Source organism: Bufo bufo, chromosome 1, assembly GCF_905171765.1.
Source record: "Bufo bufo chromosome 1, aBufBuf1.1, whole genome shotgun sequence".
Classification (NCBI taxonomy): domain Eukaryota; kingdom Metazoa; phylum Chordata; class Amphibia; order Anura; family Bufonidae; genus Bufo; species Bufo bufo.
The window spans coordinates 753,474,827-753,500,709 of record NC_053389.1 but is presented as its reverse complement, the minus strand read 5'-3'; the positions used below and the strand labels follow the sequence as shown (position 1 = coordinate 753,500,709).

General features: G+C 44.9%; 1 non-coding gene across 1 annotated transcript; it reads left to right on the top strand.

The window, feature by feature from the left end:
• The first annotated feature begins 21,055 nt into the window (after positions 1-21,055).
• On the top strand, positions 21,056-21,137 carry TRNAS-AGA. Its single transcript has one exon. It is a non-coding gene; the product is annotated as a tRNA-Ser (tRNA).
• The last annotated feature ends 4,746 nt before the right edge of the window (positions 21,138-25,883 follow it).

Below are 25,883 nucleotides of genomic sequence, written 5' to 3'. Positions count from 1 at the left end.
AAATGTACACTACTGTTACACCAGATATGAGTTGCACTGGTGTGACACTGTGCACTGGCAGGCCCTGAAACACACACGCGTTAAGGCAACTGACTGCTATTATTTCACAGTCAAAATTGTATATATTTTTTTTAATGTACACTACTGTTACACCAGATATGAGTTGCACTGGTGTGACACTGTGCCCTGGCAGGCCCTGAAACGCACACGCGTGAAGGCATCTGACTGCTATTATTTCACAGTCAAAATTTATTTATTTTTTTAAATATACACTACTGTTACACCAGATATGAGTTGCACTGGTGTGACACTGTGCCCTGGCAGGCCCTGAAACGCACACGCGTGAAGGCAACTGACTGCTATTATTTCACAGTCAAATTTCTAGTTTTTTTTTAATGTACACTACTGTTACACCAGATATGAGTTGCACTGGTGTGACACTTTGCACTGGCAGGGCCTGAAACACACACGCGTTAAGGCAACTGACTGCTATTATTTCACAGTCCAAAAATATATATATTTTTTTTAATGCAAGCTATTGTGACACCAGATATGAGTGGTGGCACTGGGCAAGTGGACACAGTATACGCTGTGAGCCTGACACACATGCTGGCAGGCAGGCAACTGCAATTAGATTACACAGGGAAAAAAAAGCAGACTGATGTTCTAGCCCTAAAAAGGGCTTTTTGGGGTGCTGTCCTTACAGCAGAGATCAGATGAGTCCTTCAGGACTGTAGTGGACACTGAATACACTAGCCTAGCTATCAATTTTTCTTATTAAATCAGCAGCAGCTACACTGTCCCTCCTCTCACTAAGAATGCAGCTTCCGAATGAATCTAAAATGGATGCTGTCCAGGAGGTGGGAGGGTCTGGGAGGGAGGGTCTGCTGCTGATTGGCTGGTATGTGTCTGCTGACTGTGAGGTACAGGGTCAAAGTTTACTCAATGATGACGAATAGGGGGCGGACCGAACATCGCATATGTTCGCCCGCCGTGGCGAACGCGAACAAGCTATGTTCGCCGGGAACTATTCGCCGGCAAATAGTTCAGGACATCTCTATTTAGTATTTGAGGGGATTAGTATTGGACCTTCTGGAACTTCAGGAAATCAACTTCTCGCTCCAAGAATTGATGACTAGAGTTGAGCGAACCCGAACTGTAAAGTTCGGGTTCATACCGAACTTTAGGTTTTTCGGCACCCGGACCCGAACCCGAACATTTACGTAAAAGTTCGAGTTCGGTGCTTTTTTGGTGCTTTTTGAAAGGCTGCACACCAGCCAATCAACAAGCGTCATACTACTTGCCCCAAAAGGCCATCACAGCCATGCCTACTATTGGCATGGCTGTGATTGGTTAACTGCAGCATATGACCTAGCCTCTATTTAAGCTGGAGTCACGTAGCGCAGCCCGTGACTCTGCTTGTATTAGTGTAGAGATAGGCTGCAGCTGCTCTGAGGGAGAGATCAGGGAGAAATCTTATGAAGAACTGCTTTTTTACTCAGCGATCTACAGCAAATGTGTTTTGTGGGTGCAGTGCACAATTTTTTAAGCCTGCCCTGAGCCAACCACTACTGAAAACGAACTTTTTTTTACTTCAGTTTGATATACTGCACATCTGGGATTAGACATGCATAAGTGACTGTGAAATTTATGCCACAAATACGGCTTTCTCATACTGGGGCATACTGGGGTGAAAAAAAACATCTGTTTCATATAGTGCACATCTAGGATTAGACGTGCATAAGTGAGTGTCACATTTAGGCCAGAAATACAGCACTTTGCTTACTGGGGTGAAAAAAAACATCTGTTTCATATAGTGCACATCTAGGATTAGACGTGCATAAGTGAGTGTCACATTTAGGCCAGAAATACAGCTTTTTGCTTACTGGGGAGAAAAAAAAACATCTGTTTCATATAGTGCACATCTAGGATTAGACGTGCATAAGTGAGTGTCACATTTAGGCCATAAATACAGCTTTTTGCTTACTAGGGTGAAAAAAAACATCTGTTTCATATAGTGCACATCTAGGATTAGACGTGCATAAGTGAGTGTCACATTTAGGCCAGAAATACAGCTTTTTGCTTACTGGGGAGAAAAAAAAACATCTGTTTCATATAGTGCACATCTAGGATTAGACGTGCATAAGTGAGTGTCACATTTAGGCCAGAAATACAGCTTTTTGCTTACTGGGATGAAAAAAAACCCATCTGTTTCATATAGTGCACATCTGGGATTAGACGTGCATAAGTGAGTGTCACATTTAGGCCAGAAATACAGCTTTTTGCTTACTGGGGTGAAAAAACCCTCTGATATACTGCACATCTGTGATTAGACATGCATAAGTGACTGTGAAATTTATGCCACAAATACGGATTTCTCATACTGGGGCATACTGGGTTGGAAAAAAAACATCTGTTTCATATAGTTCACATCTAGGATTAGACGTGCATAAGTGAGTGTCACATTTAGGCCAGAAATACAGCTTTTTGCTTACTGGGGTGAAACCCTCTGATATACTGCACATCTGGGATTAGACGTGCATAAGTGAGTGTCACATTTAGGCCAGAAATACAGCTTTTTGCTTACTGGGGAGAAAGAAAAAACACTGTTTCATATAGTGCACATCTGGGATTAGACGTGCATAAGTGAGTGTCACATTTAGGCCAGAAATACAGCTTTTTGCTTACTGGGGTGAAAAAAGCCTCTGATATACTGCACATCTGGGATTAGACGTGCATAAGTGACTGTAAAATTTAGGCCACAAATACGGCTTTTTGCTTACTGGGGTTAAAAAAACCTCTGATATACTGCACATCTTGGATTAGACGTGCATAAGTGAGTGTCACATTTAGGCCAGAAATATGGCTTTTTGCTTACAGGGGTGAAAAAACCCTATGATATACTGCACATCTGGGATTAGACGTGCATAAGTGAGTGTCACATTTAGGCCAGAAATACGGCTTTTTGGTTACTGGGGTTATAAAAACCCTCTGATATTCTACACATCTAGGATTAGACGTGAATAAGTGAGTGTCACATTTAGGCCAGAAATACAGCTTTTTGCTTACTGGGGTGAAAAAACCCTCTGATATACTGCACATCTGGGATTAGACGTGCATAAGTGACTGTGAAATTTAGGTTACAAATACGGCTTTTTGCTTACTGGGGTGAAAAAAACCTCTGATATACTGCACATCTGGGATTAGACGTGCATAAGTGAGTGTCACATTTAAGCCAGAAATACGGCTTTTTGCTTACTGGGGTGAAACTCTCTGATATACTGCACATCTGGGATTAGACATGCATAAGTGAGTGTCACATTTAGGCCAGAAATACGGCTTTTTGGTTACTGGGGTTATAAAAACCCTCTGATATACTGCACATCTAGGATTAGACGTGAATAAGTGAGTGTCACATTTAGGCCAGAAATACAGCTTTTTGCTTACTGGGGTGAAAAAACCCTCTGATATATTGCACATCTGGGATTAGACGTGCATAAGTGACTGTGAAATTTAGGCTACAAATACGGCTTTTTGCTTACTGGGGTGAAAAAACCCTCTGATATACTGCACATTTAGGATTAGACGTGCATAAGTGAGTGTCACATTTAGGCCAGAAATACGTCTTTTTGGTTACTGGGGTTAAAAAACCCCTCTGATATACTGCACATCTGGGATTAGACTTGCATAAGTGAGTGTCATATTTAGGCCACAAATACGGCTTTTTGCTTACTGGGGTTAAAAAACCCTCTGATATACTGGACATCTGGGATTAGACGTGCATAAGTTACTGTGAAATTTAGGCAACAAATACAGCTGTCATATAGAGTAAAAAAAAAAAGTTGAGTGCAATACCCTACATCAGGGTTTTTATTGGCGGTTAGGTATTTTTAAAAGACTTACATAGTAACATAGTAACATAGTACATAAGGCCGAAAAAAGACATTTGTCCATCCAGTTCGGCCTGTTATCCTGCAAGTTGATCCAGAGGAAGGCAAAAAAACCCTGTGAGGTAGAAGCCAATTTTCCTCACTTTAGGGGAATAAAAAATTCCTTCCCGACTCCAATCAGGCAATCAGAATAATTCCCTGGATCAACGACCCCTTTCTAGTAGCTATAGCCTGTAATATTATTACGCTCCAGAAACACATCCAGGCCCGTCTTGAATTCCTTTATTGTACTCACCATCACCACCTCCTCAGGCAGAGAGTTCCATAGTCTCACTGCTCTTACCATAAAGAATCCTTTTCTATGTTTGTGTACAAACCTTCTTTCCTCCAAACGCAGAGGATGTCCCCTCGTCACAGTCACAGTCCTGGGGATAAATAGATGATGGGATAGATCTCTGTACTGACCCCTGATATATTTATACATAGTAATTAGATCTCCCCTCAGTCGTCTTTTTTCTAACATGAATAACCCTAATTTTGATAATCTTTCAGGGTACTGTAGTTGCCCCATTCCAGTTATTACTTTAGTTGCCCTCCTCTGGACCCTCTCCAGCTCTGCTATGTCTGCCTTGTTCACTGGAGCCCAGAACTGTACTGTTAGGGATCCAATCAGGCTTCCTAACCAAAAAAGAATCAGAGTATATTTATACCATGTCCCCAGTCATCCCAGTGTTCCATGCACTTCCCAAAACACATAAAAATGTTTTTCCACCTCCCCTTAGGCCAATTGTAGCGGGCATTGGCTCCTTTTCAGAGAGAATGTCACAATGGGTTGATTCCATACTTCAGCCACTCATACCATTAATACCGGGTTATCTCAGGGACACCACGTCTGTTTTACAAACAATCGATAACATTGAATGGTCCTCAAATTATGTTTGGATCACAGCAGACGTGGTGTCCCTGTATACCAATATTCCCCATGAATTGGCCATTAAATCCCTAACCTGGTTCCTACAGATATATGGCAACATTACTGCAGGCTTGCAGGAATATGTCCTGATGGTGGTGGACTTCCTCCTCAGGCGCAATTTCTTCATGTTCAACAACAAATTTTATCTCCAGACATCGGGGGTTTCGATGGGGGCTAAATTCTCTCCCTCCATCGCCAATATTTTTATGGCATGGTGGGAGAGGTGTTTTCTCTTCATCGACACCCACCCTTTCTGGCACCACATCAGGTGGTATGGCCGTTACATCGATGACCTGATCCTGATCTGGACGGGCGATGTGGCGGCCATACCATCCTTTTGTGGTTACATCAATTCCTGTGTGGATACCATCTCCTTTAGTGTCCATTTTGACACGCTGGAGGTGGCCTTTTTGGATTTGCGCCTGAGGGGGGACCCCGCCACCAGTCAGGTATCCACCTGCACATATAGGAAACCTATGGCAGGTAATACCACATTACATGCGACATCATGTCATCCTAAACATGTAACTGCCAATATACCCAGGGGGGAAATCATCCGTGCAAAAAGGAATTGCACGGAGGAAATTGGCTTCATGGAGGAAGCTGGACATATTTGCCATAGACTGGGTAAAAGAGGCTACAGCATTAAACATGTAAAAGATGCTATAGCTCAGGTCTCAACCATTGAAAGGGGATCCCTCCTTTATCCTAAACAGCAAAATCCTGTGCATAAGGAGGTTCCACTACTGGATATAGGCACTAATAGTGAAAACAAAAATAGAAACACAAACAACATCATCAAGGACAAGGACAAAAGGAATCTGTTTGTAACACAATATAGTACAGAGTACCAACAGATATGTCATATTATAAAAAAACATTTTCCTGTCCTGTCTTATGACAGAGAATGGACTGACATAGTTGCAGATGGGGTTAAATGCGCAGCCAGACGGGCGCCCACAATTGCAAACTATGTCAGCCCTAGCCTATACCAAGAAGACAAAAAGTCGCAACCTGTGTGGCTTAGGACCAAGGGGAGTTATAGGTGTGGACACCACAGATGCATTTGCTGCACACATATGATGAAATCCAAAACCTTTTCCTCAACTGCAAACAACAGAGTCTTTCCAATGAAAGCGTATCTTAACTGCAATACAACCCACGCTGTATATTTGATCACCTGCACAAAGTGCAAACTGCAATACGTGGGTTGTACTATTAATGCAATAAAATCTAGGATACGCAAACACATCTCTGATGTGCCCCACCATGGCAGTCGCAATGTGTCTGCAGCTAGTCTGCATTTTGCTGTCTGCCATGGTGGGGACACATCAGATATGATAGTACAAGGCATAGAAAAAGTTTTTCTGCCTAAACGTGGAGGAGACCATAGAAGAAAATTATTAAACAGGGAATCCTTTTGGATTTTTTCACTGAATACACGCCAACCTGAGGGGCTCAATAAACGCCTAGATCTGATTTTGCAGCAATAATTCTCATGCTAATAATATTTTGGCATGTGAATTTCTTCCTTTCCTGAGAATGCTACAACACATTTCTGGTGACCTGATTTCCATTACATTCCACCATGGTTTGCTAGAATATTGCTGTATATCTGGCTCATACCCCATGTATCCTCTATATATGTATACCCTTGTATGACATAGTTTTTTTCGTAGTGATTATACTTTTATTTTCTCTATGCATACATATGGTTATATATTTTTGTTTTTTCTTTCATTTAATTTTCATGAGAAGAGTTAACTGGAAGTGTGGCACCTTTTCCTGGGGGCGGTTACAGGCCTGTGGAAACAATCAGTGAACACAGGTGCACCCTCCCCTTTAAAAGGTCTCACTTTTAATGTCTTTCTGTGTCATGAAGAAGGGCTGGAAATGTCTCCGATAGCCCGAAACATGTAGACAAGACAAGACTGCTAAATTTTGTATTTCTTGGATGAGTTTTTAACCGCAAGCTGAATAAACGCAATTCCTTTAATGTGGAGCTGGATTTTTCTCAACTTCTTTCTGCATTTGCTGCCCGCACCTGACACGGGCCATCCGTGCTCACAACTAAAGGAAGGGCAGGTGAGAGCTGCTACATTTCTCTTTTCCTACAGAACTGTACACAGTACTCCATGTGTGGTCTGACTAATGATTTGTAAAGTAGTAGGAATATGTTCTCATCACGGGCATCTATGCCCCTTTTGATGCAACCCATTATCTTATTGGCCTTGGCAGCAGCTGCCTGACACTGTTTTTTGCAGCTTAGTTTGCTGTTTATTAAAATTCCTAGATCCTTTTCCATGTCAGTGTTACCGAGTGTTTTATCATTTAGTATGTACGGGTGACTTGCATTATTTCTTCCCATGTGCATAACTTTACATTTGTCAGTGTTAAACCTCATCTGCCACTTATCTGCCCAAGCCTCCAATCTATCCAGATCCCTCTTCACCCCCTGACGAAGGCACGCCGAAACGCGCGTTGGGGTAGCGCCATCCTGGTCGGTCCACTCCTGTCTGTTTGAGGTGAGGTCTTGCTTTACTGTTTCTCCCGGTCTTTATTCACTCATTTACTGATTTTTATGTTTGATTTTTGCTATGGCCGGGCGCTAACATTCAGCCTGGTTTCGGGCTCTGTTATTCATACTGACCCATCTGATTATTATACCATCAGAGTTGTCTGCGGGTAGGTTACCTATTCACTATACATTTTCATCCCGCTGACCTCTCATATTTTTCATTATCCAGACCGGAGTGGTCCCCCCAGGGTGGCGCTCTTTTTCTCCTCCCTGCTCCCCCCTCTTTTTGTCCCCCCGCATTCTCACATGTTTTTTATATGTATTTTATACTTGTTTCTTCTCAATAAAAGATTTATCACATTTATTATTTGGCGCTTTGGCTCCCTTTCTTTGTTTTTTCAGATCCCTCTGTAGTAGTATACTGTCCTCTTCAGTGTTAATTACTTTACACAGTTTAGTGTCATCTGCGAAAATTGATATTTTACTATGCAAGCCTTCTACAAGATCATTAATAAATATATTGAAGAGAATAGGGCCCAATACTGACCCCTGAGGTACTCCGCTAGTGACAGTGACCCAATCTGAGTGAGTTCCGTTAATAACCACCCTCTGTTTTCTATCATTGAGCCAGTTACTTACCCACTTACAGACGTTTTCTCCCAGTCCAAGCATTCTCATTTTATATACTAACCTTTTATGTGGTACAGTGTCAAATGCTTTGGAGAAGTCCAGATATACAACATCCATTGATTCGCCGCTGTCAAGTCTAGAACTTACCTCCTCATAGAAACTGATTAAATTAGTTTGACATGACCGATCCCTCACGAAGCCATGCTGATATGGCGTTATTTGCTTATTTCCGTTAAGATGCTCTAAGATAGCATCTCTCAGAAAACCTTCAAACAGTTTACCCACAACAGATGTTAAACTTACCGGCCTATAGTTTGCAGGCTCTGTTTTTGGACCCTTTTTGAATATTGGCACCACATTTGCCATGCGCCAATCCTGTGGGGACATTCCCTGTCAGTATAGAGTCCGCAAATATCAGAAATAAGGGTCTGGCTATGACATTACTTAATTCCCTTAGGATACGGAGGTGTATGCCATCCGGTCCTGGCGATTTGTCTATTTTGATCTTTTTAAGTCGCTGTTGTACTTCTTCCTGGGTCAGACAGGACACTTTTAATGGCAAATTTATTTCAACATTCAGCATTTCAGTGAATACACTGGAGAAAAAAATATTTAACAGCTTTACTTTCTCCTCGTCGCTCTCTGCGAATCCCCCTTATTACTCTTTAACCACCTCCGGACCGCCTAACGCAGATTCGCGTTCCGGAGGTGGCAGCCCTGCGCAGAGTCACGCATATATGCGTCATCTCGCGCGAGCCGAGATTTCCTGTGAACGCGCGCACACAGGCGCGCGCGCTCACAGGAACGGAAGGTAAGAGAGTTGATCTCCAGCCTGCCAGCGGCGATCGTTCGCTGGCAGGCTGGAGATGTGTTTTTTTTAACCCCTAAGAGGTATATTAGACGCTGTTTTGATAACAGCGTCTAATATACCTGCTACCTGGTCCTCTGGTGGTCCCCTTTGTTTGGATCGACCACCAGAGGACACAGGTAGCTCAGTAAAGTAGCACCAAGCACCACTACACTACACTACACCCCCCCCCCGTCACTTATTAACCCCTTATTAGCCCCTGATCACCCCTGATCACCCCATATAGACTCCCTGATCACCCCCCTGTCATTGATTACCCCCCTGTCATTGATTACCCCCCTGTCATTGATTACCCCCCTGTCATTGATCACACCCCTGTAAAGCTCCATTCAGATGTCCGCATGATTTTTACGGATCCACTGATAGACTGATCGGATCCGCAAAACGCATACGGACGTCTGAATAAAGCCTTACATGGGCGTGATCAATGACTGTGGTGATCACCCCATATAGACTCCCTGATCACCCCCCTGTCATTTATCACACCCCTGTAAAGCTCCATTCAGATGTCCGCATGATTTTTACGGATCCACTGATAGATGGATCGGATCCGCAAAACGCATACGGACGTCTGAATAAAGCCTTACAGGGGCGTGATCAATGACTGTGGTGATCACCCCATATAGACTCCCTGATCACCCCCCTGTCATTGATTACCCCCCTGTAAGATCCATTCAGATGTCCGCATGATTTTTACGGATCCACTGATAGATGGATCGGATCCGCAAAACGCATACGGACGTCTGAATAAAGCCTTACAGGGGCGTGATCAATGACTGTGGTGATCACCCCATATAGACTCCCTGATCACCCCCCTGTCATTGATTACCCCCCTGTAAGATCCATTCAGATGTCCGCATGATTTTTACGGATTCACTGATAGATGGATCGGATCCGCAAAACGCATACGGACGTCTGAATAAAGCCTTACATGGGCGTGATCAATGACTGTGGTGATCACCCCATATAGACTCCCTGATCACCCCCCTGTCATTGATTACCCCCCTGTCATTGATCACCCCCCTGTAAAGCTCCATTCAGATGTCCGCATGATTTTTACTGATCCACTGATAGATGGATCGGATCCGCAAAACGCATACGGACATCTGAATGGAGCCTTACAGGGGCGTGATCAATGACTGTGGTGATCACCCCATATAGACTCCCTGATCACCCCCCTGTCATTGGTTACCCCCTGTAAGATCCATTCAGATGTCCGCATGATTTTTACGGATCCACTGATAGATGGATCGGATCCGCAAAACGCATACGGACATCTGAATGGAGCCTTACAGGGGCGTGATCAATGACTGTGGTGATCACCCCAAATAGACTCCCTGATCACCCCCCAGTCATTGATCACCCCCCCTGTCATTGATCACCCCCCCTGTCATTGATCACCCCCCTGTCAGGCTGCATTCAGATGTCCGTATGATTTTTACGGATCCACGGATACATGGATCGGATCCGCAAAACACATACGGACATCTGAATGGAGCCTTATAGGGGGGGTGATCAATGACAGGGGGGTGATCACCCCATATAGACTCCCTGATCACCCCCCTGTCATTGATCACCCCCCTGTCATTGATCACCCCCCTGTCATTGATCACCCCCCTGTAAGGCTCCATTCAGACATTTTTTTGGCCCAAGTTAGCGGAAATTATTATTTTTTTTTCTTAAAAAGTCTCATATTCCACTAACTTGTGTCAAAAAATAAAATCTCACATAAACTCACCATACCCCTCACGGAATCCAAATGCGTAAAAATTTTTAGACATTTATATTCCAGACTTCTTCTCACGCTTTAGGGCCCCTAGAATGCCAGGGCAGTATAAATACCCCACATGTGACCCCATTTCGGAAAGAAGACACCCCAAGGTATTCCGTGAGGGGCATATTGAGTCCATGAAAGATTGAAATTTTTGTCCCAAGTTAGCGGAAAGGGAGACTTTGTGAGAAAAAAATAAATAAAATCAATTTCCGCTAACTTGTGCCAAAAAAAAAAATTTCTATGAACTCGTCATGCCCCTCATTGAATACCTTGGGGTGTCTTCTTTCCAAAATGGGGTCACATGTGGGGTATTTATACTGCCCTGGCATTCTAAGGGCCCTAAAGCGTGAGAAGAAGTCTGGGATCCAAATGTCTAAAAATGCCCTCATAAAAGGAATGTGGGCCCCTTTGCGCATCTAGGCTGCAAAAAAGTGCCACACATGTGGTATCTCCGTACTCAGGAGAAGTTGGGGAATGTGTTTTGGGGTGTCATTTTACATATACCCATGCTGGGTGAGAGAAATATCTTGGCAAAAGACAACTTTTCCCATATTTTTATACAAAGTTGGCATTTGACCAAGATATTTATCTCACCCAGCATGGGTTCGGATTTCACAGGTCATTTACCTACTTACAACACATTAGGGCCCCTGGAAAATGCCAGGGCAGTATAACTACCACACAAGTGACCCCATTTTGGAAAGAAGACACCCCAATGTATTCCATGAGGGGCATGGCGAGTTCCTAGAATTTTTTATTTTTTGTCACAAGTTAGTGGAAAATGATGATTATTTTTTTTTTCTTACAAAGTCTCATATTCCACTAACTTGTGACAAAAAATAAAAACTTCCATGAACTCACTATGCCCATCAGCGAATACCTGTCTTCTTTCCAAAATGGGGTCACTTGTGGGGTAGTTATACTGCCCTGGCATTCTAGGGGCCCAAATGTGTGGTAAGGAGTTTGAAATCAAATTCTGTAAAAAATGACCAGTGAAATCCGAAAGGTGCTCTTTGGAATATGGGCCCCTTTGCCCACCTAGGCTGCAAAAAAGTGTCACACATCTGGTATCTCTGTATTCAGCAGAAGTTGAGGAATGTGTTTTGGGGTGTCTTTTTACATATACCCATGCTGGGTGAGATAAATATCTTGGTCAAATGCCAACTTTGTATAAAAAAATGGGAAAAGTTGTCTTTTGCCAAGATATTTCTCTCACCCAGCATGGGTATATGTAAAATAACACCCCAAAACACATTCCCCAACTTCTCCTGAGTACGGAGATACCAGATGTGTGACACTTTTTTGCAGCCTAGGTGGGCAAAGGGGCCCATATTACAAAGAGCACCTCTCGGATTTCACTGGTCAGTTTTTACAGAATTTGATTTCAAACTCCTTACCACACATTTGGGCCCCTAGAATGCCAGGGCAGTATAACTACCCCACAAGTGACCCCATTTTGGAAAGAAGAGACCCCAAGGTATTTCGAGATGGGCATAGTGAGTTCATAGAACTTTTTATTTTTTGTCACAAGTTAGTGGAATATGAGACTTTGTAAGAAAAAAAAAAAAATCATCATTTTCCGCTAACTTGTGACAAAAAATAAAAAGTTCTATGAACTCACTATGCCCATCAGCGAATACCTTAGGGTGTGTACTTTCCGAAATGGGGTCATTTGTGGGGTGTTTGTACTGTCTGGGCATTGTATAACCTCAGGAAACATGACAGGTGCTCAGAAAGTCAGAGCTGCTTCAAAAAGCGGAAATTCACATTTTTGTACCATAGTTTGTAAACGCTATAACTTTTACCCAAACCATTTTTTTTTACCCAAACATTTTTTTTTTATCAAAGACATGTAGAACAATAAATTTAGAGCAAAATTTATATATGGATCTCGTTTTTTTTTGCAAAATTTTACAACTGAAAGTGAAAAATGTCATTTTTTTGCAAAAAAATCGTTAAATTTCGATTAATAACAAAAAAAGTTAAAATGTCAGCAGCAATGAAATACCACCAAATGAAATCTCCATTAGTGAGAAGAAAAGGAGGTAAAATTCATTTGGGTGGTAAGTTGCATGACCGAGCAATAAACGGTGAAAGTAGTGTAGGTCAGAAGTGTAAAAAGTGGCCTGGTCTTTCAGGGTGTTTAACCCCTTCACGACCGCAATCTGTATATATACGTGATAGCTGCACATACCCCGTGCAGCTACCACGTATATAGATGTCAAGCCAGCTCTTTAATCCAAGCGCTGCAAAGCGCTTGGATTAAAGCTTCTGCCCGTGTCCTGCTGCTGTCACGGACAGCATACAGGCCAGTAATGCCGGCAAGGGACCAATCAGAGTGGCCCCTTGCCGACAATCGATCCGATTGGTTAGTCTGTGCAGACTAACCAATCGGATCGCGGCAGTGAAAAAAATGCCGGTTTCATGCTCTGATCTGCGCTCTGCAGATCAGAGTATGAAATCAGGTAGGGTCCTCGTAATACCCCCCCCCCGATCTGTTCCCCCAATCTGTGGCTGTGCCCCCCCTTGTGTCTGCCTGCAGCTAATTCCTAGAGGCAGCTGCCCTGATGCGGTCCGCCCCCTCCCCGCCCCACGCATTCAGTCTCTCCTGCCGCAGCAATATTGGCGGCCGTACCCCCGATCCCCCCCCCCCCTTTCCAGCGCTGCCCCCGATCCCCCTGCTGTGTGTGATGGCGGCGGCTCCATTACTGAGCCGCCGCCATCAGCAGAGAGTGTCAGCTCTATGCTGACACTCTCCTGTAACCCCATAGATGCTGCGGTTGCGGCATCCATGGGGTTAACAGAGGGAGGGAGCTCCCTCTCTCAACCATCGGGGCTGCAGCGCTGTGATTGCAGCACCCGATGGTTGCCATGGCAAAGGCGTCCAGTGCTGCCACCTACAGGACATCTGGAAGTATTATACTTTGGAATGCAAGAGCATTGCAAAGTATAGTACAACTATCAGCCCCATTGGATCTTCAAGATCCAAGAGGGAACTGATAAAAAAAGTGAAAATAATAAAAGTAAAAATAAATTTAAAAAAATTTAAATTAAAAAAAGAAATTGCCTTTTCCTATAAAAAAAATTAAAAAATAAAATACACATATTAGGTGTCACCGCGTCCGTAACGACCGTCTCTATAAATATATCACATGATAGACCCCGTCCGATAAACACCATAAAAATAAAATAAAAAAAACAGTGCCAAAAAAGCTATTTTCGTCACCTTACATCACAAAAAGTGCAACAGCAAGCGATCAAAAAGGCATGCCAATCAAACCGTCACCTCGTCCCGCAAAAAATGATACCCTATTTAAGACAATCGCCCAAAAAATAAAAAAGCTATGGCTCTCAGACTATAGAGACACTAAAACATCATTTTTTTGGTTTCAGAAATGCTATTCTTGTGTAAAACTTAAATAAATAAGAAAAAGTATACATATTGGGTATTGCCACGTCCGTAACGATCTGCTCTATAAAACTGTTACATGACCTAACCCCTCAGATGAACGCTGTAACCCCTCAGATAAAAGTGTAATAATGAATGATCAAAAAATCCTATGTACCTAAAAATGGTACCAATAAAAACCTCAACTCTTTCTGCAAAAAATAAGCCCCTGCACAAGACGATTGGTAGAAAAATAAAAAACATATGGCGTTCAGAAAACCAATCCAGCAAAATCTGCCTTCCAAAAACCATACGGTGTTCCTTTCCTTCTGCGCCCTGCCGTGTGCCCTTACATCAGTTTACGACCACATGTGGGGTGTTTCTGTAAACTGCAAAATCAGAGTAATAAAGATTGAGTTTTGTTTGGCTGTTAACCCTTAATGTGTTAAAGAAAAAAAATTTATAAAATAGAAAATCTGCTAAAAAAGTGAAATTTAGAAATTTCCTCTCCATTTTCCTTTAATTCTTGTGGAACACCTAAAGGGTTAATAACATTTGTAAAATTGGTTTTAAGTAACTTGAGGGGTCTAGTTTCTACAATGGGGTCATTTATGGGGGTATCTACTATATAGGCCCCACAAAGTGACTTCAGACCTGAACTAGTCCTTATAAAGTGGGTTTTGGAAATTTTCTTAAAAATTTAAAGAATTGCTTCTAAACTTCTAAGCCTTCTAACGTCCTAAAAAAATAAAATAACATTTCCAAAATAATGCCAACATAAAGTAGACATATGAGGAATGTTATGTAATAAATATTTTATGAGGTATCACTTTCTGTTTTAGAAGCAGAGAAATTGAAATTTAGAAAATTGCAAATTTTTATTTATTTTTGGTAAATTTGGGATTTTTTCATAAATAAAGGTGATATATATTGACTCAAATTTATGACTGTCATGAAGTACAATATGTCACGAGAAAACAATCTCAGAATGGCGTGGATAAGTAAAAGTGTTTCAAAGATATTACCACTTAAAGTGACGCATGTCAGATTTGTAAATTTTGACCTGGACACTGGGGCATCAATGACCCGTGGTCATGAAAGGGTTAAGCACTGGGGGCTGAGGTGGTTAAAGGGCCGACACCTTCAGATTTATACTTTTTAACATTTATATAATTGAAGAACATTTTAGGGTTAGTTTTACTCTCTTTGGCAATTAATCTCTAGGTCTCTAGTTTGGCCGCTTTTATTTGTTTTTTACATGTTCTGTTTTTTTCCTTATAGTTTTTCAGTGCTTCCGTGCCACCCTCCTGTTTTAGTGTTTATATGCTTTCTTTTTGTCATTTATTGCTTTCTTTACAGTTCTGTTTATCCACATTGGTTTCTTTTTGTTCCTTAACCTTTTATTCCCATACCCTATGTACCTCTCACAATGAGATTTTAGGATGTTTTTAAAGATATCCCATTTTGTGGCTGTATTTTTATTTTTGAGGACTTTGTCCCAGTTAGTTAGGCCTATGGCCTCTCTTAGTTGACTTAACCACTTTTTACTTTGCTTGGTGAACGCTAACTATGAGGCAAACATCTAATAAGGGACGCGGTCATGATCGTGGTGGTGGTGTTGGTGGAGCCTCTGGTGCAGGGAGAGGACGTGGCCATTCTGCCACAGCTACACGTCCTACTGAACCTACTACCTCAGGTCCCAGTAGCTGCCAGAATCTACAGCAATATTTGGTCGGGCCTAATGCCGTTCTAAGGATGGTAAGGCCTGAGCAAGTACAGGCGCTAGTCAATTGGGTGGCCGACAGTGGATCCAGCACGTTCACATTATCTCCCACCCAGTCTTCTGCATAAAGCACACAGGTGGCGCCTGAAACCCATGCCCATCAGTCTGTCACATCACCCCCGTGCATATCGGGGAACCTGTCTGAGCCTCAAGTCATGCAGCAGTCTCTTATGCTGTTTGAAGACTCTGCTGGCAGGGTTTCCCAAGGGCATCCACCTTGCCCTTCTCCAGGGGTGGAAGACATAGAATGCACTGACGCACAACCACTTATATTTCCTGATGAGGACATGGGAATACCACCTCAGCACGTCTCTGATGATGACGAAACACAGGTGCCAACTGCTGCGTCTTTCTGCAGTGTGCAGACTGAAAAGGAGGTAAGGGAGGAAGACTGGGTGGAAGACGATGCAGGGGACGATGAGGTCCTAGACCCCACATGGAATGAAGGTCGTGGCACTGACTTTCAGAGTTCGGAGGAAGAGGCAGTGGTGAGACCGAGCCAACAGCGTAGTAAAAGAGGGAGCAGGGTGCAAAAGAAGAGCAGCCGTCGCCAAAACAGTTCTCCTGCTACTGGCCACCGTCACCAGGGACCGAGCACACCAAAGGCAGCTTCAAGGAGTTCCCTGGCATGGCACTTCTTCACACAATGTGCTGACGACAAGACCCGAGTGGTTTGCACGCTGTGCCATCAGAGCCTGAAGCGAGGCATTAACGTTCTGAACCTTAGCACAACCTGCATGACCAGGTATCTACATGCGAGACACGGGCTGCAGTGGAGTAAACACCTTCAAAACCAAGAAAGGGCTCAGGCCCCTCCTGCTCCCTCTTCTGCTGCTGCCTCGGCCTCTTCCTCCGCCTCTGGAGGAACGTTGGCACCTGCCGCCCAGCAAACATAGGATGTGCCACCAACAACACCACCTCCGTCACCAAGCATCTCCACCATGTCACACGGAAGCGTTCAGCTCTCCATCTCACAAACCTTTGAGAGAAAGCATAAATTCCCACCTAGCCACCCTCGATCCCTGGCCCTGAATGCCAGCATTTCTAAACTACTGGCCTTTGAAATGCTGTCATTCAGGCTGGTGGACACAGACAGCTTCAAACAGCTCATGTCGCTTGCTGTCCCACAGTACGTCGTTCCCAGCCGCCACTACTTCTCCAGGAGAGCCGTGCCCTCCCTGCACAACCAAGTAACGGATAAAATCAAGTGTGCACTGCGCAACGCCATCTGTGGCAAGGTCCACCTAACCACAGATACGTGGACCAGTAAGCACGGCCAGGGACGCTATATCTCCCTAACTGCACACTGGGTAAATGTAGTGGCGGCTGGGCCCCAGGCGGAGAGCTGTTTGGCGCACGTCCTTCCGCCGCCAAGGATCGCAGGGCATCATTCTTTGCCTCCTGTTGCCTCCTCTTCCTACTCGGCTTCCTCCTCCTCCTCTACCACCTCCTCATCCGGTCAGCGACAAACCTTCACCACCAACTTCAGCACAGCCCGGGGTAAACGTCAGCAGGCCGTTCTGAAACTGATGTGTTTGGGGGACAGGCCCCACACTGCGCAGGAGTTGTGGCGGGGTATAGAACAACAGACCGACGAGTGGTTGCTGCCAGTGAGCCTCAAGCCCGGCCTGGTGGTGTGCGATAATGGGCGAAATCTTGTTGCAGCTCTGGGACTAGCCGGTTTGACACACATCCCTTGCCTGGCGCATGTGCTGAATTTGGTGGTGCAGAAATTAATTCACAACTACCCTGACATGTCAGAGCTGCTGCATAAAGTGCGAGCCATCTGTGCGCGCTTCCGGCATTCTCATCCTGCCCCTGCTCGGCTGTCTGCTCTACAGCGTAACTTCGGCCTTCCCGCTCACCGCCTGATATGCGACGTGCCCACCAGGTGGAACTCCACCTTGCACATGCTGGAGAGACTGTGCGAGCAGCAGCAGGCCATAGTGGAGTTTCAGCTGCAGCACGCACGGGTGAGTCGCACTGCAGAACAGCACCACTTCACCACCAATGACTGGGCCTCCATGCGAGACCTGTGTGCCCTGTTGTGCTGTTTCGAGTACTCCACCAACATGGCCAGTGGCGATGACGCCGTTATCAGCGTTACAATACCACTTCTATGTCTCCTTGAGAAAACACTTAGGGCGATGATGGAAGAGGATGTGGCCCAGGACAAGGAGGAGGAAGAGGGGTCATCTCTAACACTTTCAGGCCAGTCTTTTAGAAGTGGCTCAGAAAGAGGATTTTTGCAACAGCAGAGGCCAGGTACAAATTTGGCTAGCCAGGGCCCACTACTGCAGGACGAGGAGGAGGAGGATGGGGATGAAGCATGTTCACAGCGGGGTGGCATCCAACGCAACTCGGGCCCATCACTGGTGCGTGGCTGGGGGGATACAGAGGACGCAGACGATACGCCTCCCACAGAGGACAGCTTGTCCTTACCTCTGGGCAGCCTGGCACACATGAGCGACTACATGCTGCAGTGCCTGCGCAACGACAGCAGAGTTGCCCACATTTTAATGTGTGCTGACTACTGGGTGGCCACCCTGCTGGATCCCCGTTACAAAGACAATGTGCCGTCCTTAATTCCCTCACTAGGGCGTGATCGGAAGATGCGCGATTACAGGCACACGCTGGTAGATGCGCTCCTGAGAGCATTCCTGACAGACGCCAGTGGACAAGTGGAAGCACAAGGGGAAGGCAGGGGAGGAGGAAGAGGTTGCCAACGCAGCTGTGTCAGCGCCAGCACCTCAGAAGGCAGGGTTAGCATGGCCGACATGTGGAAAAGCTTTGTCACCTCACCGCAACAACCGGCCCCAACTGCTGATATGGAGCGTGTCAGCAGGAGGCAGCATTTGAACAACATGGTGGAACAGTACCTGTGCACACGCCTTCACGTACTGACTGATGGTTCTGCCCCATTTAACTTCTGGGTCTCCAAATTGTCTACATGGCCAGAGCTTTCCCTGTATGCCTTGGAGGTGCTGGCCTGCCCTGCAGTCAGTGTACTCTCTGAACGTGTATTTAGCACGGCAGGAGGCATCATTACAGACAGACGCAGCCGCCTGTCCACAGCCAACGTGGACAAGCTCACGTTCAATAAAATGAACCAGACTTGGATCCCTCAGGACTTGTCTGTACCTTGTGCAGAATAGACAGTTCTAACAGCCTCAACCATCCATCCTTGTACTCAAGTGCACTTATTCCTTCTTTTTTTTATATCTTCCAATATTTTGGGGGACACCCCTATGTAAAAATACAAAATACCAAACATCTGTGTGGCTACCTATTCCTCCTTCGCTGCCGCTTCCACCTAGATCCCCACGTGAGCCTACACGGCCACATCCACCCATTCACCGCCTCCTCAACCTCTTCCTGCTACATCATTCCTAATTTTTTTTTTAAGGTCTTATATGTTTTATTAATTCATTTCCAGCGGTCGAGTCGAGGGGGAACGCGTGGGAACGGCGTTCCTGCACTTTTTTCATGGCAGGAACGCCGTTCCCTTTCAGGGCAAAAGGACCAGGAGGAAGCGGTGAAGGCTTTGTACTCACCGCCGCCTTCCTGGTCCTCGGCTGTCGGCTGTGAGGGCTGCGCACAGGAGCCGAGTGAGTCGCTCTGTGACGTCACTCCGTGCGCAGCCTACAGCAGTAGAAGAGGAGCGTCTGCGTCCAGGAGCAGGAGAGGTAAGTGTAAGTGTTTTTTTTTTTTCCATATTTTATTTATACTATAGGCGCTGATGAGAGGCACTGACGGGGGTGGGGGCTGATGAGAGGCACTGAGGGGGGGGGGGCTGATGAGAGGCACTGACGGGGGGAGGGCTGATGAGAGGCACTGACGGGGGGGGGGGGCTGATGAGAGGCACTGATGGGGGGGCTGATGAAGAGGCACTGATGGGGGGGGCTGATGAAGAGGCACTGACGGGGGGGCTGATGGAGAAGCACTGACGGGGGGGCTGATGGAGAGGCACTGACGGGGGGGCTGATGGAGAGGCACTGATGGGGGGCTGATGAGAGGCACTGACGGGGGGGCTGATGAGAGGCACTGACGGGGGGGCTGATGAAGAGGCACTGACGGGGGGGCTGATGAAGAGGCACTGACGGGGGGCTGATGAAGAGGCACTGACGGGGGGGGTGATGGAGAGGCACTGACGGGGGGGCTGATGGAGAGGCACTGACGGGGGGCTGATGGAGAGGCACTGGGGGCTGCTATGAGGCATGGGGGTCTTATCTGAGGTCCGATTAGGGGTCATTCATATTGGGTTCTGATCTGAGGTCTTATTGGGGTATTATTGGGGTCTTATTAACATTGGGGGTCTGATTGGTGGTCTGACCTGAGGTGTAATGAAAAATATTTTTTTCTTATTGTGCGGTGCCCACTTCCAGCCCTGAGCCCAGCTGCCTAGAGCACTGATCCGGAGCAGCTTGGAGAAAAAAGGCCTCACAGTCCCACACTCCTTCTGCTTGGCCAAGCCTGTCAGCACCACTGAGGCCAAGCCTGTCAGCACCCCTGAGACTTCAGAACTGTAAGTAAATTATATATAAGGGGAGTTTTTGTTTTGTTTTGATCACAATGTGTACATTTGGCTCAGTCTGCAGCGACACAAATGTACAGCATGCTAGATTTTCTGTGCTTTTTTTTCCCCCGCTACACGTAGCTTTCAAAAGCCCATTCACATGTATTGTATTTTAAAGGGGTTTTCCATCTCAGACAATGGGGGCATATCGCTAGGATATGCCCCCATTGTCTGATAGGTGAGGGTCCCTATATATATTTGTTTATTTCATGTTAATTTTGCAGTTGTTTGTGTAAACTGGCACTTTACAATAAATGTTGCACTGAATTTTCAGCAAAATATATATATATTTTTTCGGGGGGGGGGGGGGGGGGGGGTGTTTGCAGTGGATCTTGGGTGAGTTCCCACACTTTTTTTCCCAGGACTTGACCCCTGTTCATTTCCCTATCCACATTTGTTTGCAGAGCATTTGCCATGCTCTTAAGCACATTTTGCTGCCTTTTGCTGACCTCTAGCTGTTTTCAGGGCTATTTTAGAGCCATTTTAGTAGCCAAAAGTTCGGGACACATTGATTTCAATAAAGTTCGGGGTCAAGTTCGGATCCCGAACCCAAATTTTCCTGTGTGTACTTAGTCTATTGCTTGGAGTAGAACAGGGTATTTGTTTTGTTTGGTGATTGGAGCTGCTTAGCTGCCAAAACTCTTCCTGCTTATCAGTAGTTGTGGCTGAGTGGTTAAGGCGATGGATTAGAAATCCATTGGGGTTTCTCTGCATAGGTTCAATTCCTGCTGGCTACGATTGATAGCTCACCCTATTGACTAAAGGACAGTTTTTTCCATAAACTGTTGCTATCATATAAAGAAAGTGAGGCACAATTAAGCTGTTTTACAATGAATTCACATCTTTATCAACGTTCTTCTGTGTTCAAATGCAGCTTGAAATAAGGAGAAAGTATTAAAAAAAAAATCAAAATGTGGTTGTCAGTGTTATTTTTGGTTTTCTTTTGTTTCATTAATCAATAGTACATGTAAAAAGATGAAACTTTGTAATGTATCTTCATTTTTCTCACCTTTCAGCATCCTATATTTGCCCAGGCCTGTAGGATCTCTTTAAATTTTGAAAATCCCATATGGTCACTCCAAAAATCTGTCTAGATTGGAACAAAAAGGAATAGACAGAGATGATAGAGGAACTGAAGCTATGGGAGGGAAAGAGGAAGGAAAGGGAATCATGTTACCATCTCACTGGCATTAGCTAGTAATGAGTGAGGTGAGTACTTAAAGGGGTTATCCGAGTTATTTTTTTGTTCTTTCTATGTTTCTAACTGGGCAAATGTAACAGCTTTCCAATTCACTCACTTTATCTGCAGTGGCTGGTTTCTCAGATTTCACTGAGGGTCACATGACCTGTGATCTCAGCTTCTCTCCCTGCTCTGATAAAGGTCGTTTACAAGCCTGTAAACGAAACGTCACTGTGCTGGCCACGCCCCCCTTCCCTGCCGGCTGTGTGCTCTATCCTAGGAATCTTAACCCCTTCAGCTGCACAGACTCAGGGCTGAAGTGTTTACTGTGTAGCTGCGGGTAGTGAGGAGACAAATGCTGGGCATAGGAGCTGAAAGAGAAATTCTGCAAAGCATTACAGGTAGGGGGGAGATCCTATGTGCATTAGCAGTGTCATTATATAAGTGGAACTTGTAGTTCTACACTTACAAGTTGCTGTTTTCTCCGGGCAGCTCTTGTATCCACTCCCTTAGCAGTGTCATTATACAGCTGGGACTTGTAGTCCTACACATACAACAAGCTGCAGAGTCTCCCAGCAGGCAGACATGTCACTCAGGGCAGCTCTTGTATTCACTCCCTTAGCAGTGCAGGGGGAGGGGCAGAGATTGTTTTTATTGCATGTAAACAAAGGGCCAGAAAAGAACCAGGGAAATGAGGAAATATATATATACACTGCTCAAAAAAATAAAGGGAACACAAAAATAACACATCCTAGATCTGAATTAATTAAATATTCTTCTGAAATACTTTGTTCTTTACATAGTTGAATGTGCTGACAACAAAATCACACAAAAATTAAAAAATGGAAACTCAAATTTTTTCAAACCCATGGAGGTCTGGATTTGGAGTCACACTCAAAATTAAAGTGGAAAAACACACTACAGGCTGATCCAACTTTGATGTAATGTCCTTAAAACAAGTCAAAATGAGGCTCAGTAGTGTGTGTGACCTCCACGTGCCTGTATGACCTGCCTACAACACCTGTGCATGCTCCTGATGAGGTGGCGGACGGTCTCTGAGGGATCTCCTCCAGACCTGGACTAAAGCATCTGCCAACTCCTGGACAGTCTGTGGTGCAACGTGACATTGGTGGATAGAGCGAGACATGATGTACCAGATGTGCTCAATTGGATTCAGGTCTGGGGAACGGGCGGGCCAGTCCATAGCATCAATGCCTTCATCTTGCAGGAACTGCTGACACACTCCAGCCACATGAGGTCTAGCATTGTCTTGCATTAGGAGGAACCCAGGGCCAACTGCCACCAGCATATGGTCTCACAAGGGGTCTGAGGATCTCATCTCGGTACCTATGCAGTCAGGCTACCTCTGGCGATCACATGGAGGGCTGTGCGGCCCTCCAAAGAAATGCCACCCCACACCATTACTGACCCCAATGCCAAACTGGTCATGCTGGAGGATGTTGCAGGCAGCAGACTGTCTCCACGGCGTCTCCAGACTCTGTCACGTCTGTCACATGTGCTCAGTGTAAACTGCTTTCATCTGTGAAGAGCACAGGGCGCCAGTGGCAAATTTGCCAATCTTGGTGTTCTCTGGCAAATGCCCAAACGTCCTGCACAGTGTTGGGATGTAAGCACAACCCCCACCTGTGGACGTCGGGCCTCATATCACCCTCATGGAGTCTGTTTGTGACCGTTTGAGCAGACACATGCACATTTGTGGCCTGCTGGAGGTCATTTTGCAGGGCTCTGGCAGTGCTCCTCCTGTTCCTCCTTGCACAAAGGCGGAGGTAGCGGTCCTGCTGCTCGGTTGTTGCCCTCCTACGGCCTTCTCCACGTCTCCCTGATGTACTGGCCTGTCTCCTGGTAGCGCCTCCATGCTCTGGACACTACGCTGACAGACACAGCCAAACCTTTCTTGCCACAGCTCGCATTGATGTGCCATCCTGGATAAGCTGCACTACCTGAGCCACTTGTGTGGGTTGTAGACTCCGTCTCATGCTACCCATAGAGTGAAGCACCACCAGAATTCAAAGTGACCAAAACATCAGCCAGGAAGCATAGGAAACTGAGAAGTGGTTTGTTTTCACCACTGCAGAACCACTCCTTTATTGGGGGTGTCTTGCTAATTGCCTATAATTTCACCTGGTTGTCTATCCCATTTGCACAACAGCATATGAAATTGATTGTCACTCAGTGTTGCTTCTAAGTGGACAGTTTGATTTCACAGAAGTGTGATTGACTTGGAGTTACATTGTGTTGTTTAAGTGTTCCCTTTATTTTTTTGAGCAGTGCATTTTTTGCATAAAACTTGCTTAGCTCAGTTATATATCAGATATTCAGTGCTATATTATTTTTTTTCATAACTCGGATAACCCCTTTAAGGCAGCAGTCAGGGGTCTGGCACTGCTGGATCATCCTCACTACGGACTATAAAAACCAAGTCACCATTTTGAAAAGATGTTTTCTAGCTAAATAGTGCATTTTATAGTCCACAAACAACGGTAAGTAGGAAATGTAGCATGAGATGATGAGATGATGAAAGACATGAAACCCAGACCCCAACTCAAAATAAATTAAAAATCCTAAATTGATTTAGATTCTAGAAAAGACCCATAACTTAATTCAGGCCCTAGACTTATAATTTAATTCAGACCCCTATATTAATTCAACCAGGATGGAACCAGAATTTCTTTGTTTTATGTAATGATTATTTTTGTTGTTACCAATGGTTCCTAATCTATCAGAGTTGAATCACAAACTCCTAAATTAACAGACATGTCAAGTGTGGTGACAGGTCCTCTCTTTAAATCTGGTGTGTGAACTGTCTGTTGAGAGCAATATTCAGAAAGGAAAATCTGAGGTCAAAAATCTAGTGGCTTGATCATATTTTTTATGTGACATAAAGACCTGAATGAAAAGGCACTGCTGAGATTTGAACTCAGGATCTCCTGTTTACTAAACAGGCGCTTCAACCAGCTAAGCCACAGCACCACACCACTGACAGCCTGGAAGCCTGGAAGCCTGGAAGCCTGGAAGCCATCAAAATTGGAAAATATTCAACTGCACTTTTGGCCTGATGGTTAACACATTTGCCAGCGAATAAGTAACACTCGATGATTTCAGTGCGTTCTGCATGGAAAAGCAGAGGGTAAGCCTCATTGAAGACGGAGGGGCTAAACATTTGCGCGCATCAACAGGAATTAAAACTACACCATGCCCTTGTCAAAAATCCAAGGGTCAATTTGGATTTATGCCACATATACAACTGTATTGCTCTCCTCTGGGTGGCGATAAAGTTGAATACTTTGGTGAATAACGGTATCCAATGACTTCCGTGCCCTGCCATTCACTTTCATAGGCCATAGGCCACTGCAGTTTAGTATAATCACAGCAGACATCACTGGATATAATAGGTATTTCATCCCAAATTTTGCCATTGGATCCTTTCAAGGCAAAGTATGAAAATATTTTTTGGATGTTATTTATTCCTTCACGCTCATGATAGGATCCAATCTCATTTTGGTGTTAAATATACATCTTCTAAGGAGGTCACGATGCACACTTCTGAATAAGCCCTTATATAGAATTGGACCTTCTGGAACTTCAGGAAATCAACTACTCGCTCCAAGAAATTATGACACATCTTCACTGCTGAGTTAAGTGTGTCTTTATGAAGGAGGCACGCATCTAGATTAGCCTTTTCATGTAGAAGTAGTTTATGTGTCAAGGATGGTTTTATGTTCGATACTTGTATACATTGTTCAGTCACTATTCAGGAAGTTGATTACTGATTTTCTCCAGCGTCGGAGATTGCCTAGGCAATGGAGACCTGTATAAGGGAGCTCACAGGTAGCGTGATGAGGTCAGAGGAAGCGCAAGGTCGCGCGAAACGGCCGTCGCAGCTGATCAATCAGCATACACACGCTTTTGTCCGCCCCAGCTGCTGTTACTTTGTATATGTCTTCAAAAGATTTAAGATACTACTTGCAACATCCGGGTGAGTGCCGCTATCATTTTCTCCTCCATTTACCGCATTATTACTGTGAACTTTCATGTTGATAGCAGAGCACCACTGAACGGTTTGTCCTTTGACTGAGCTGCCACAGTTCCGTCTCTGAGCTGGCTGGTTACACTTGCAGTGCCGCCTACCCTTCTACATATATTGATACTTATTACCTGTATCAATTACCTGTTTGGAGGCACCAAGAGTGGGGCGGATGATGGAAAAATGATGAACTGAAGATGTCTGTGTTGCAAACTTTGCAGAGACGAGGCGTGGCTAAAAGAAGTCATCATGGCGGTC